The 10,880-nt window shown below is 33.3% G+C and overlaps 1 long non-coding RNA gene across 8 annotated transcripts; it reads left to right on the top strand.

Annotated features, from left to right (window-relative positions):
* Positions 1-537: 537 nt before the first annotated feature.
* On the top strand, positions 538-5,865 carry LOC107893552 (uncharacterized). 8 transcript variants are annotated; one of them, XR_001682869.2, is made up of 10 exons: positions 588-780; positions 860-1,098; positions 1,587-1,736; positions 2,787-2,839; positions 3,188-3,383; positions 4,196-4,237; positions 4,475-4,568; positions 4,656-4,722; positions 4,807-4,857; positions 5,542-5,865. It is a non-coding gene; the product is annotated as an uncharacterized lncRNA (long non-coding RNA). The 8 variants fall into 8 exon arrangements; XR_001682868.2 differs by lacking the exon at positions 4,475-4,568 and adding an exon at positions 2,301-2,324; XR_001682866.2 differs by lacking the exon at positions 4,475-4,568 and having other exon boundaries at positions 538-780.
* The last annotated feature ends 5,015 nt before the right edge of the window (positions 5,866-10,880 follow it).

Raw genomic sequence — 10,880 nt, 5'->3', positions numbered from 1 at the left:
ATTAAATCAAAATTAAAGTTTCAACTATACATTTAAACCACAATTAGAATTTCACGTTTACAATTACACATTAAACCGAAATTCATATATAATTCTGAGATGTATCTCTATCAAAATTTAGGTGTATACATATAATTAAATACCATTTATATAAAAATCTAAACAAATAATACGGTCATACTTAAAAGAATAATACTTGTATTGCTGTGTCATTTTATATTTTTTTAATTCATCGATTTCATTTTATTTCTGTTAAAGTTTCCTTTTGTATTTTATATGATAATTTAAAAATTATAAAAATATTCAAAAAAATTAAAAATAAAAAAATTAATATTTAATATTTTAGTCCATATTTCAGTTTAAAAATTCAATATTCAAAATTAAAAAAATTCCAAAAAATGATAATCTCAGCACAAAAATTTTGAAAGAAAAAATAGAAAAAAATATGTTAAAAATGAAAAAAAAATTAAAATTAAACAATAGTGGCGTTTTTCTCAATGCCACAAAAAGTTAAGCTATAGTCTAAAGAATTGAGCTATAGTGGCGTTTTTTTTAAAACGCCACAAAAGGCCATTATTTTTCAAAAAAGGGAAATCAAAATCCCGTTCACTCCCAAAAAATAACTTTTGATTACCCGCTCGTTACTCTCTCTTCTTCTTATCTATGTCGCTCGCCCTAAATCCCCCAAATAAAATTTAGCTACTCTTTCTCTTGTTACTCTTTTTCTCTCGATCCTTCATTTATTTTCACTGTCTAGATATATCCGCCTCTCTCACCTTCGTAAGTACTCTCACTTTGAATACTCCCATTTTCTTATTGATTTTTCAGATCGGTTCTCTAATCCTTTTATCGGGTGTAGCATTGTTTATACGTTTGGTTGTTGTTGAAGAAGTGCTACTTCCACGGGCTCCAAAGAAGAGCGTTGGGGACTTGAAGGAAGCTGATTTGAAGGGAAAGAAAGTGTTTGCTAGAGTCGATCTGAACGTTCCATTAGATGATAACTTCAACATAACTGATGACACATGGATCCGTGCTGCTGTTCCCACCATCATGTATTTGATGGGTCATGGCTCTAAAGTCATCCTCTCTAGTCATTTGGTACCTTTCTTTTATTCCTTTTCTTTAGATTTGATTTCTTTAATAAAAATTTTCTTTTGATCCCATACTGGGTTTTTGGGTTTCTGTTTGCCTTTTGATTTATCTGCATGTTTTGATCTGGTGTTCATTGAGATCTTTATGGGTATTTGTGGTTTTGAGATTTATTTTTGATTGACTAAGCTAGATATGTCTGAATCGGATGGAGGCAGCACCATCTCTGTTTTTTTTAATATCTTTTATGTTCGATCTCATTTTCTTTTTAATTCTAAAATCATCACACGGAGATAGTATTTATTGATTTTTGATATATCTAACAAGCATGTTCTGTGGATGATATTTTCATAGTTGCTGTCTATTTTTAGCTCGTAAATTGGTACACCTTTGTTTTCTCTTGATTCTGATTTTGAGCTTGGTTTATTATTTGCACAATTTTGCACAATTTTGAACTTGAAAAATGGTACCAATAATGGAAAACTGGGTTTTGGTAGGTAATTTGTTGTGAGATACTTTTGGTTTTGATGGCTGTTGGGAACTTTATAAACACAATACAGACACTCGTGACAAAATCAAGGTTTAAAGCAAAGATGAAAAGATCAAAGAGCAAGCCGGAGTTGGATTAGAATGTCCTTGATTGTTAGGTAAATCTTACATAAACATGTTTGTTAAGTATACTTCGTATGAAAATTAGTTGAATGGAAGCAAGCAACGCCTAGATATTCTTTCACCATTTTGAACTCTTTAAGAAAATCGCAAGTCCAAGACTAGGCTTCTTTTTTTTTTCTTTGAAATGTATTCTTGTAAGGTATTTTTATTTATATAAATTTTGATTTGTTAACGAGTCTGAGATATTTAATTCGTATTATTGTTCGCATTGCTTTATTGTGTAGTGTTATATTCTCAAGTACATTTAGTTGTAATCTTACTAAAAGTTGGTCCCCTAGTTTTTTTATATTCAAATTTATGGCCATCTCTAGGCCACTGTGGACAGTCCACAGCTCGACTACAACACTGATATTCAAATTTATTTTTGACTTGTACAATACCATTATAACAGTCATGAACTGGAATTACATGTGATATTAGTAACTTGTACCAGCCCTTAAGGCTTCGACTTTACTTAAAACAGGAATTACATGTGATCTTTGGCAATTTTGCCCAGCAGAATTAAGCTAATTTTATGGTTTTATCTTTAATTAATGCAGGACTGAGCAATGCTTCCTTTACAAGTCAGTTTCCTATTTCTTTGTCATGGATGGATGTATTTATTGGAATATGGGACTAAACAACTTAATACAAAGAAATTTTACATTTGTTTTTCTATGCCTTTTAGATCACCTATAATTTTATTATACAAAGAATTAGTAACTTAATACAAAGAATTTGTGGAAGTTTTAGTCGGTGTTAGTTTTGCTAAGGCTGTTGGGAACTTTATAAACACAATACAGACACTCGTGACAAAGAATTTGATTGCTAAGGCAGCATGTAGCTGTTAATTGTTGGGCATATGATAATAATTAGGGAATAGATAAAATGTTGCAGATGGTTGGGCCACCTATAAATCAGCTTGCTGTATTTTCTGTGTTATTGTTTTTTATGTTATAAGTACAGATTCCTTTTATTTTATTTACAAATACTTGGTTGTGCTATGTACTTTGTGTAATTTGTTGAGAAATTCTTATCTTTTGCAGGTAAATAAACCATCAGTTATATTCATTGATGAAATTGATGCTTTAGCAACTAGGTATGATAATCTTGTTGCTACTTCTATCCCTTCTTTTTTTAATGCAAGAATTTGTTGAAACCATACCATTTGTCGACATCTGAAGGCAAATGCTTTAGCAGATATAGTTTGCAACTAAGCATTAATATTTTGCATCTGATTTAAATCAAGTGATTGGGAAATGGAAATATAGTTGCCTTGGTTATCTTTTATGAGAATGGGCTACATTCGGTACCTTTTATAGGCCAATTATCATTGCAATTATGAGTAGGAAGATAACTATAGATGAATTTAGTGGAGAGGAGAAAAACATCGCTGTCTTTAAGATCATATGTAAATGATTTTCTCTCTTTTTTTCTATCTGATCAGACGTCAAGGGATTTTCAAGGAAACAACAGACCACATGTATAATGCAGCCACTCAGGAGCGGGAAACTACTTTGAATTAGGTACTAATAGAGCTTGATGGGTTTGATACTGGCAAAGGTGTTATATTTTCGACTGCTACAAATTGTAGAGATTTGTTAGATCCCGCACTTCTCAGGCAAGGTCGTTTTGATCGCGAGGTTAATTTCCATCACTTGAATAGCAGATCTAATTAGTTAATATATCTCATCAATACAAAAATATATTCGAATCACTTTATCACCCATCACTTGATCTAATTAGTTAATAGCAGATCTAATTAGTTAATTTTCATCACTTGAATAGCAAATTTTATTATATTACATTTTTTAGTATTAAATTTTTCATAAAATTATAATAATTTAATAAAATCACTTTTTACCCATCGATTATCATAATGTATTTAGTTAAACAATTAGTAAATATTAAAATGATAACAAGTGGGGAGTCTAACATATTATCTTTTTATTGTAAAATATGCATATGTACAATTAATAAACACTTCTCTATTTAATTAAAAAAATAAAAATAGTGGCCAAATAAAATACTATAAGGTAATACTCATGACTCTTAAAATATGTGAAAATAGAAGAAGTTATCTTTAAAAAGGCTACAGTCATCGTACAAATAAGTTATTGATTCAATATATTGAATATGATTGATAATTTTGAATTAAGAAATCTGATAGATTATACAAATTTTGAAACACTCAAAAATATAATTACTAATTTGAAACTTTTGCTGTACTAATTATAGTTAAAATACCAGTAAGGCATTTGTCATGTAATTTAATTATTTGGTTTCGAGGGATAAAAGATATTATGGATTCCTATTTTACCTTTTCGGCCTTTGTGCTAAATTTGTACCACCAACAAATTAATGGTCTCTCCCTTTCTTTATCATTTCTATTCTTGCTACTTAATTATCAAAAATGGGTGCACCAATAGACTCAGCCCTTGATCTCGATGAACAGATCTCGTAGCTGATGCAATGTAAGCCACTTTCGGAGCAGCAGGTACTTTTTTTTTCACGATCTGTTTGTTTCTCAAGAAAGTATGGAAATTTTGAGCAATTAATTTAATTGTATAATTATTTTAATAGATTAGGCTATATTTGGCTGCGAAATGAATACCAAAACGATTTTGAATTGAATTTGTTTTAAGATATTATTCCAATAAAATTAGTTTCTATCGCTGTGTGAATTTTTAGTTATAATTTATGAAAAAAAAGATCAGCTTTTGTGTATTTGCAGTTGATTTCGAAAGAACTTGGTGTATTTGCACGAGAACTTTTGTGTGTTCGCTGCAAGACTTTTCTACGTTTTACTTGTATTGTTTTGTTCTCAGGTTGATCAATAGAAGTCCTCGTTTTTCTTCCCTGTTTCATCTGGGTTATAATTGGTTGTAACTCTGTTTTCGTGTTATCTTGTTTAGGTCAGAGCATTATGCGACAAGGCATAAAATATGCATCTCAAAGACTAGATACATTTGCATGTGTTAGGTATAGAAAAATGTGTTTCCATTTTGATGTTAAGATTTTATGCAGTGTAATTGCTCACTGTCTTACACTGTGTTGTCCTTTTAGGCAAAATGATTGAACAACCAATTGAGCAAATTATGGCCTTTTGTTGCAGAGGTAAGATACTTGTTCTTATATATATATTTGCTATAAGATTCATAGTAGTTGCTGGTTATTTATTTCAAAAAGGCTGAGAGAGGCTTTTGTGTAACTGAGGTTTTCTACCTTAACAGATGAAATTTAGGCAGGTTGTTCAACTCTTTTGGTGCTTTCTGAAGTGAAAATAATTGAAATTGTTCTCTATGTAACTTATAATTTAGTATTTTTTCATAGTAGATAAACCAGTATTAGACTATTGTGTTGGTTGTCCGCAATATTAAGCATTCTGGGCATCAATATATTTAGATATTTTGAGGTTTAAAGTTGAACTCAGGGAAGAAATAAAGATAAAAACAACTAACATAGTGGATCAGGAAAATGCTTTGCCATGAGCTGCTTTCTGTTTGACTTGTTTACATATCTAAATAAGAGATTGTTTGAGGATAGGCCATGGATTTGGTGATATTTTTTATTTAAACTATGTAGGTTTTAGATGCAACGCCTGTACATGCAAAGGCACATGATTAATAACATGATCAATGACTTTTGTCGAAACAAATTCTAATTCTTGCATTATGGTGGCATTATTAAAAATTTATCTTTCCATATCATAATTCAAAGAGATTGAATAATGTGCTTTGACATATGAGGCTTTGAGGGCCGTATAAGTGATTTCCTTATTGGTCTGACTTTGGCTTACAGGTGCATACTTTGGCTTTCTGTTCCGGTGTTTTGGATTCTTTGGCGGTTGAATTGGAAGCATCAAAGGACTTCTCTAAGTTATATGCAGGCATTGCAATACTTTGGCTTCATCTAAGCTTGAACCAGCCCTCTGTTTTATATTGTTTCTTCTTCTTTTTTGATCTTTTTCCTTTGATTAATGAGAGGTGATGATGATTTGGCATTCTTTTCTCACCAGGATGAATTTTGTTTTAGAAATTGTAATACTTTGTGTGTCTCTGTGTGTTTTTTTTTATGTATTAAATTACATATTGAATCAATTTTTATGTATTAAATTTAAATTCATTAATTTTTATATTTAGTTTTGAAGTTTAAATTTTAATGGAAAATTTTAATTTAATTAATATTTTTTATTTATCCTTAAAAGTATATAGTTTAAAGTTCAAATTTCAAAAATTAAACATAATGTAATATTTAACATAGAAATAATTATTATTTAATTAAAATAAAATAATTTTTTAAAAGGTCATGATTGATTTTTAGTGGCGTTTGTGGGAAAAGTGCCGCTAAAAGTCCTGACCTTTAGCGGCGTTTTTTGCGGCGTTTGTAAAAGTGCCGTAAATAGTTTTAGCGGCGCTTATAGGCCCAAAAAATGTTGCTAAAAACCTGTTTTGCTGTAGTGAAATCTTATGAGATTACAAATATTCTAAGATTAGTTTCTATTTTTACCATGGTAGCCATAATTTTCTTTAAGTGCTTCACTTGGCCACCAAAGCTTCAAGTAGATGAGATTCTTCGCATGTTCCATGAATCGGGTTAGCTCAAGTTGGTCAATTGAGCCCCATTTTATCAATTGACCTCTATGAGATGTTCTATGTGCATTCATCACGGACTTTGATTCGTGACCCATGACATTAACATTAGTTTAATTATCTATTTTACTATTTTGCTTTAAGTTTAAAAGTAAAAGAATTAAATTATTCCTACAACTTTTAAGTATCTAGAGGAATTAATTTACATGGTTTTATTACTTGATACATATTACAAAAAAAATATTTTATTTTCCGTCTACTATGCGAACGAAAAAAAATTGGTGGCAAAAAAATTTATGTTATTTTTTAATAAGAAAAATGCTTTACCCATAGGAAAAAAATGTAATATACATATCTAAAATTTGGTTAAACTTTACTATTAGTCCCTATTCTTCGGAAAAATAATAAATTTAGTTTCTATGCTTTAATTTGATCAATTTTAGCTCCTGTATTTTTTAAATTAGTCAATTTTAATCCCTATACTTTTTAAATTTTGAAATTTTATTCCTAACCCAAATAGTAGCATTTCAATTCATTTTGTTAAATTTAATTACTAATCATGTTCTACGTGTACAATTGTAGATTTAGTCTATATTCTCCAATTGGGCCATTCTAAGCCCCTGTATTATCTACATTTTGAAATTTCAATCTTGAAACAAATGACTTTTGTTATCCTTTTAACTGAATTTTTAGTGAGTAATATGTGAAAATAACAAAATGACATTGCATTACACATATGATAACATGTTTTTCATACAGATTTTGAAAATAGTAGAACTTAATGAATTTAATAGTTATCATTTGGTGATAACTGAAATTTTAGAATTCAAAAAATATAAGGACTAAAAATAACCAAATTAAAATAGATGGACTAAATCTATAAATGTTGTAAAATATAAGGACGAATAGCAGAACTTAACCTAAAATTTTAAATGGTGGGTAGTTTTTTTTTTGGAATAGTAGTATTTATACGAGGGTGTGTTGTTTTTAGAAAACAGTAGGCTTTTTATAATGTAATTTTGTTAAATAAATGTTTTTCAAAAGTTATATAAAAATTGTTAGTAGATATCTAAATCCGGCTAAATTAAGCCTAAAGGTTGTTTTTTTTAATTAATTAGGCCTTTAGGTCCGTTTTAAAATTAATAGGGAAATAAGCAGATTTTAGGAGAAAGAAATGGAAAGTGCGTCTAGTTGGGCGAGCTTTCTACACAGGTGTCAGGATAAAGCGCCTAACTGGATGCGCTTTCCCCTAACGGTAAAAAAACAACGGCTTTTGAACATTGTTGCACCAACGGTAAAAAAAATAAAATTCCAATAGTAACTTTTTTTTACCCTATAAATGCTCCCAAAATTTCATTTTTTTTCATTCACATCCTTCTCTCAAACTCTCTCAACTCTCACAAACCCTCTCAAGTCTCTCAACTATGTCGTTTTGATTATATTCGATATTTTCATTAAAAATAATATTTTTATTAATTATCTCGTATTGTATTTGTTCCAAATTGATTTTTCACGAATGACTGCCTCTCTAAACTGCTTCAACAACAAGCATATTTTCACCGCCCAAGCAGTAATGGTAAGACGAAAATTTAAATTTCATTAATTTTAATAATGTTAAATTTAATTTTTTTTATTTGAAATTTTTTTATTGCGTAAATAGGCAGATGACCTTGTTCTGGATGGCGATCCCTGAAATTTGTGGTCACTGGAAAGCGACTGGATTCTTACATGCGTTTCGCATGTCTAGGGGCTGCAAACTCGATTTGGAACTAATCAACGTATTGGTGGAAAGATGGAGGCCCGGAATACACACTTTTCACCTTCCATGTGGCAAGTGTACAATCACACTCGAGGACGTAGCGCTACAACTCAGTCCGCCAATGGATGGGCCAGTCATCATGGGATCAATGATCATTACAGGTAAAGTGGACCTCTATACAGTACTGTTGGGGAAGTTCCCAGACAAGTTCGAAGGTGGTCAGATATTGATCAACTGGTTGAAGAATAATTTTGACAAGCTTCTTAAAGACCAAATAGAGGAGGTCAAAGAGCAATACGCCCAAGAATACATTATGAGGTTAACTGGGGGCATTTTAATGCCCAACAAATCTTGAAATTTGGTGCACGTAAGGTGGCTACTACATCTAGTAGACTTCAATAAGTGCAGAAAGTTAAGTTGGGGATTTGTCGTATTGTTGACGTTATACTAGGAGATGTGTCGGGTCACGTTACCGAGTGGGCGTCGATTGGTGGTTACCTGCTCTTGCTGCAGTAGTGGGTCTAGTGGCAACTATCGTTTCTATGTCCCAAGGTGACTGACTTATACATGTTCCCTTTAGTGATGAGGTAAACATTATTTATTAACAAATACGTAGTTTGTATAGTAAATTTTTTTAATCATACGTTTCAACTAACATATCGCTTGTACAGGTGGAACCATGGGTTGAGCTACGTGGGATTGCTCGAGGAGCTAGAACATTTTAGGCCATTGTCAGATCAACGCTTGGAACCCGAGGCTAGTTACTTATTCTTTCGAACCTATATTAATTACGTAATGATTCATAAAAGAAAATTCATACATAATGATACTTACAATTTTTTTTAGTTTGAATGAATGTCGTACGCCGATACCGATGTCATATCTTGCATCCCGTTGGAAGTGTTGGAAAATCAACAGATGTAGGACGCCAAGGTGTCATTGGTAGTGTAAGCGGCGGTGGAAATGCACGAATCAGACCGGGTGTTGCGGCAGTTCGGGTGGAGGCAATGAATTTCGCTGCTACTATGAGACCTGAAGGAGCTGCACAAGGTAGACATGTGAGGGAAGGGCAACAATGACTGGGCGGTGTGGAACGAGGAGCACATTGAGGTGTGGGATCAAAGAATACAATTCTTACCTGTTCGCGAACCATTTTTCTTAGCGGACACAACGGCAGTTGATGATTACTTGGCATGGTTCAGAACCGTCGGCAAGCCGTATCTGCTACTACTGGAGGCAAGGAGTAGGCAAATTTGGGCGAAGAAGTAATGTCGATCACCACAGCAACGTAGGAGGGGACACAATCGCACGACAGGTCTGTTATTCGTTCTGGCAGAAGATGCATCGCCTATGGATATGCAATATCCGGGTCAATTCACTCCACTTATTCCCATTCAATTTAGTAACCCTATGTTTTTTTCACAAGCACTACTATATTACTGACCACCACCGCACATGGCCGATTTTTCTATTCCCGCAGGTATATATTTTGGGGCACTGACATCTCCTGCATACTACACCCCATGTAGATGTCAATACCAAACACCATGTCAAGACAGACACCAACGTATACACCGCCATCGATGATGATACTGGTGCAGACGCCTATGCAGCAGTTGATAACAATGTCAATGCTTAGTACCTTTCCGAAATACCCAGGATTTAGGGCACCTTATGGCTACATGCCTATAGTGACCCAAACACTGCGTGCATCACTATTTTACGAGGGTGGCTCATTGTCACAACGACCAGATGCGGGAGTGGTGGATACACGATGGCAGGCGAGGACGACACAACAATCGACCACGGAGGAAGTTTATGACGCTGCTAATCTTGAAGAAATGATTACCCAAGGGGCCGCGCTAGGTACATATTCAGGCGATGATGACGACAAGGAGGAAGTCTACAGGCCTACACCTCCGAATACATCTCCAGTTGTACGGCCAATTGTACACAAAAATCCTTCGATATACGCTAGCCCCCGTCAAAAGGAGTAGGTCATCGGTTCTCCTATAACCCGTGTGTCCACCAGAATATTCAACGGGTTGATGACCAGTGTACATTCATGATCCCCTGGTATAACTACTTTTGCTCCATAACATCGACTCAATGCTGAAGTAGAAATCGCATGCACTGATTGAATGTCGAGCCTAAGTGTCTAGATTTGGGTTATGCTGATACCTCGACTGGTACTGATCCTCGAAGTTTAGATCAATGCAGGATACCGATGAGTGTCTACTCATAGATGTTTCGAGAACATCGTAGTACTCGCTTTGAAAGAGGCCAAAAAACCTATTGCACAATTGTGTTGTAGGAATTTCTACTTTAGCTTTAGTACCTGTATTCACCACGATGGTGGTTGAAGATGGGTTAAATCCATCAGCATCGGCAAACTCAACATATAACTCAATAACAGTATTTTCGTTTGAGATGTGCGATGATATGACTGTCTCGAGATGTGTCTCACTAACCAAATCAAATAGCTCATACTTATAGGGGTCAATAGATGCAAGAAATCTACATTGCAACCTCGTAATTCTTCCCTAGGTCATCCTCTGACTTACCTCCTGATTCTAGTCCGTAGCTCACGCATCTAAATGATACTATTGAACGTAAATTCCACGGAATTCGCTCTTACAAACACTACCCTGAACTCTATGTTACAGATTTGACCATCGTAGTATATAACAGATTTCACTCGTTAACTCGTTTCAATATCGGTTACAATTTGGATGAATAAACGTACAAAAATTAGTAGAGAGTTGTCCAATGGAGTACACACAACTCTC

Source organism: Gossypium hirsutum, chromosome A13 (assembly GCF_007990345.1).
Source record: "Gossypium hirsutum isolate 1008001.06 chromosome A13, Gossypium_hirsutum_v2.1, whole genome shotgun sequence".
In the NCBI taxonomy this organism is placed as follows: domain Eukaryota; kingdom Viridiplantae; phylum Streptophyta; class Magnoliopsida; order Malvales; family Malvaceae; genus Gossypium; species Gossypium hirsutum.
The sequence above is the reverse complement of the archived record's forward strand: the minus strand, read 5'-3'. Positions and strand labels throughout refer to the sequence as shown.